The sequence below is a fragment of the Chinchilla lanigera genome, unplaced genomic scaffold (genome assembly GCF_000276665.1).
Source record: "Chinchilla lanigera isolate Chin_1 unplaced genomic scaffold, ChiLan1.0 scaffold00152, whole genome shotgun sequence".
NCBI lineage: Eukaryota > Metazoa > Chordata > Mammalia > Rodentia > Chinchillidae > Chinchilla > Chinchilla lanigera.
This window is the reverse complement of record NW_004955553.1, coordinates 2,067,513-2,071,133: the sequence shown is the minus strand read 5'-3', so window position 1 is coordinate 2,071,133 and position 3,621 is coordinate 2,067,513.

Sequence of the window (3,621 nt, the reverse complement as noted above, 5' to 3'; positions counted from 1 at the left end):
AGTACCTGGGTATCAAACTCATGACCTCACACTTGCCAGGCAGGTGCTGCACCGCTGAGCTACATCCCCCGCTCTTAGACAAGAATTTAAGTCAAAACAATTTGGTCTTCCTAGAATTTCTCTCTCTCTCTCTTTCTCTCTATTTCTTTCTTTCTTTCTTTCCTTCTCCTCCCTCCCCTTTCTCTGTGGCTTTCAGCAGCAGCAGCCCTATGGTAATTAAGCTCTGAGCTGTGAGTCAGAAGGCCTGAGTTCCATACTGGCTCTGCCACTTCCAGCTGGGTGACCAAGTTGTCCAACAGCTCTCTGTCTCATTTTCTTCATCTCTAAAATGAAGATAATTATTATGAGGCTTTTTGAGGATTAAAGGTTTAACACAGACTCTTCACATAATAATCACTCAGTTAATGTCTGCCACTGCAATTCTTTTCTGTATACATTTTTTTTTTTGAGACAGGATCTCACTAAGTGGGCTTGAACTGTCTTTTTTTTTTGGTCTTTTTGAGACAGGGTCCCACTATGCAATTTAGACTGGCCTTGAGTTCACTTTGTAGCCCAGGCTGGTCTCACACTCAAACCGATCGTCCTGCCTCAGCCTCCCAAGTGGTGGGATTACAGGTGTGCACCACCACATCCGGCTTTGAACTCTTGATGTAGCCAAGGCTGGCCTCAAATTTGGGACAGTCCTCCGGTGACAGCCTCCAGGAGTGCTGGTATTACAGATATATACCACCACGTCCAGCTTTCTATGTCAATTTCTTGCACTTTTTCTTTCTAAAATATTTTTTTAGGACAGTTTCTTCACCTCTGTAAAAATGATGGAGGGACAAATGTAATTCGGGAAATTTCTTTTTTTTTTTTTTCCCAAATATTGAAAAGAAAGACAGCGTGTGTATGATTTTAGTAGATTCTCTAGGCCCAGCTTGTAGAGTTTGTCATTGGAATATGTACTGCTCACAAATTTGAATATGCATTTTATAGGACCTCCTCCTTCCCCTGAAGGCAATTTTGTAATTTAGCATAACTTTGCAGGAATACTGTAAAGACACACCTACCACCTACCATGAAAAAGCCAGTGATTGAATAACAATTAGGTTAGTGGAGGTTCCGGTATCTATGAGGGTAAGATTAACTTGACATACTCCTCTTTGACAGGTTCTGTACTCCTACAGGACTGGGAAGGCATTTTATAGTAACAAGACGACCTGGGTTTAGGAAAGTATCAAAGACAGGGGTACCATCTCTTTTTCTCTCCTCAGTACCTGTCACGGCCATCAGCATGTTCATTCCCTGGCATACAGGAGTAGCTCTGTCTCCACTGCTGTGTGATATTGAGGAAATGCATACCACACCCGCTGGTAAAGTTTTGTATAAGAAGAAAATTACTAACATTAGTAAAGCCTCATACATACCAGGTGCTCAACAATTTTAGTTCTCTTCCCCTTTCACTTTTTATGTATTTCCTCTCCCTCCCCCTCCTCCTGCCTCAATCTTATTGTTTGTTTTTCATGGGTTTTTTATTTTTTTTTTTATTTTTTGGTACCGGGAATCAAACTCATGATCTCAGGTTTGCCAGGCAAGCGCTTAAGCCACTGAGCTATTCCCTCGGCCCTTTTTTGTCTTTTTTTGAGACAGGGTCTCACTGTGCAGTTCAGGCTAGCCTTGAGCTCACATTTTAGCCCAGGCTGGTCTTGAACTTGCAACCATCCTCCTGCCTCAGCCTCCCGAAGGCTGGGATTACAGGTCTGCACCACCACGCCTGGCTTTTTTTTTTTTTTTTTTTCCAGTACCAGAAATCGAACTTATGACCTTGCGCTTGACAGGCAGGCACTGTGCCACTGAGCTAAATCCCCAGCCTCTTTTTCTGTCTTTTTTGAGACAGGGTCTCATTCTGCAGTTCAGGCTGGCCTTGAGCTTACTTTGTAGCCGAGGCTGGCCTCCAACTCCTCTAATGATCCTCCTGCCTCAGCCTCCCGAGTGCTGGGATTACAGGCATGCCCCACCATGCCCAGCCTCCACCTTTTTTATAATTCATTAGAATCAGGGATTTGTCTGCCCTTCATTATACCCCTAGTGCCACATGACCTTTATACATAGTAAGAATTTCAGTTTATTTACTTGTTGTGAATCTTTGAGCCTCTACAGTGGACAAAAACTTAGCATTGAGAGAGAACAGGCACTTTTGGGAATTCTGAGTAACTGAATGTGATCAAAGCAGAAGCTTTGAGAAGGAAACGATGAGAAAGAAGGCTAGTGTGGTTGATCTGGATTAGTTTTCAAAAGCTTTGTAGATCTTATAAGAATTTTTTTTTTTTGTATCAGGAATGGAATTCACAACCTTGTGCTTGACAGACAGACTCTGTGCCACTGAGCTACATGCCTGACCCCTCTTACAAGAATTTTGGACTTCGTCCTGTAAATCAGAGGATTGCTACTGAACCAAGAAATATCAGGAACTTTTATTTTAGAATGATTTGTTCTAAATCATTCTGGCGTGGTGGCGCACGCCTGTAATCCCAGCACTCGGGAGGCCGAGGCAGGAAGATTGTTGTGGGTTCGGAGCCAGCCTGGGCTACAAAGTGAGCTCAAGGCCGGCCTGAACTCATAGTGAGACCCTGTCTCAAAAAGACACCCCCCCCAAAAAAAAAAGAAAAGAGAGAAGCTTGGCCAGGCATATAGTTCAGTGACACAGTGTCTTCCTGGAAAGCACGAGGTCCTGAATTTGAGTCCCAGTACCAAAAAAAAAAAAAAAAAAAAAAAAAAAAAAAAAAGAAGCACATTAAAACGCAGCTTCCAGTCATACTGCCAAGGGGTCCAAGGCTTTTATTTACTCATTTATGTATTTATGTCACGCCTGTTTGCAGTATATCACAGTTACATTTGTTTAGGGGGTTCGTACGTTTATAGCACATTCTTAATCATTTCTAATCCCTTTATACCCTACTGCCCCCACCCTTGCCGCACTTTTGACCAAGATTCATCTTTAAACCAGCATTGTAGGTGATGATTCACTAGGCACCAAGAAAGTATTTTAAAGCAAGAAAAGCAATGCTGTGCTTGGTGGCTCAGGCCTGTAATCCCAGCACTTTGACAGGCTGAAGTAGGAGTATTCCAAGTTGGAGCCCAGCCTAGGCAACTTGGCAATTTAATGAAATCCTGTCTCAAAATAAAATAAAGCATATAAAAGGGCTTGGATGTAGCTCAGTGGGAAGACTTTGGGTTCAGTGCCCCGTACCATACATGCACAGTAACCAGTTAGGTGGGCAGTGACCTAACTCTGGGGAGAGCTGATCTGGTCCAGATCAAATAAGGCTTCCCCTACCTCCTCTGATCAATCTGCCTGCCTTGGCCTTTCTTTTTTTTTCCAGTACTGGGTATCGAACTCACAACCTTGTGCTTGCCAGGCAGGCCCTGGTGCCGCTGAGCTATATCCCCAGCCCTAGATATACAGATTTGCAAATCATTAACTAATAGACAGTAATGGAAATGGCTGAAATCATCCCAGGAGAGGAAATATAGAACAGTCTAGAACAAAACCTTGGCCGGGTATATAGCTCAGTTGTACAAGGGCCTGCCTGGCAAGCACAAGGTCCTGAGTTCGATTTCCCGTACCACACCAAAAAA